We start from the raw sequence: 254 nt of genomic DNA on the forward strand, positions 1-254 counted from the left end.
TCTGTTAGCAGTACATTGCGGTGGTCTATGCATACTGAAGTAGCAGAAAAGTATTTTTTTAATGAAATAAAGTCCCATGTTTCTGCAGTCGCCGTCTGTGTTTTAAACCTGCAACAACAAAGACAACACTGCAGGCGCTGGAGAATAGGAAGGATTATATCGCAGTTTTCCAAGTACAGACAGAAGTTCAAACTACTGTTTGTTTTGAAGAATCTTACACTTTTACAGTCTGTTTGGAAATTGAAAAGAAGAGA

Source organism: Penaeus monodon, chromosome 25 (genome assembly GCF_015228065.2).
Source record: "Penaeus monodon isolate SGIC_2016 chromosome 25, NSTDA_Pmon_1, whole genome shotgun sequence".
Taxonomy (NCBI): Eukaryota; Metazoa; Arthropoda; class Malacostraca; order Decapoda; family Penaeidae; genus Penaeus; species Penaeus monodon.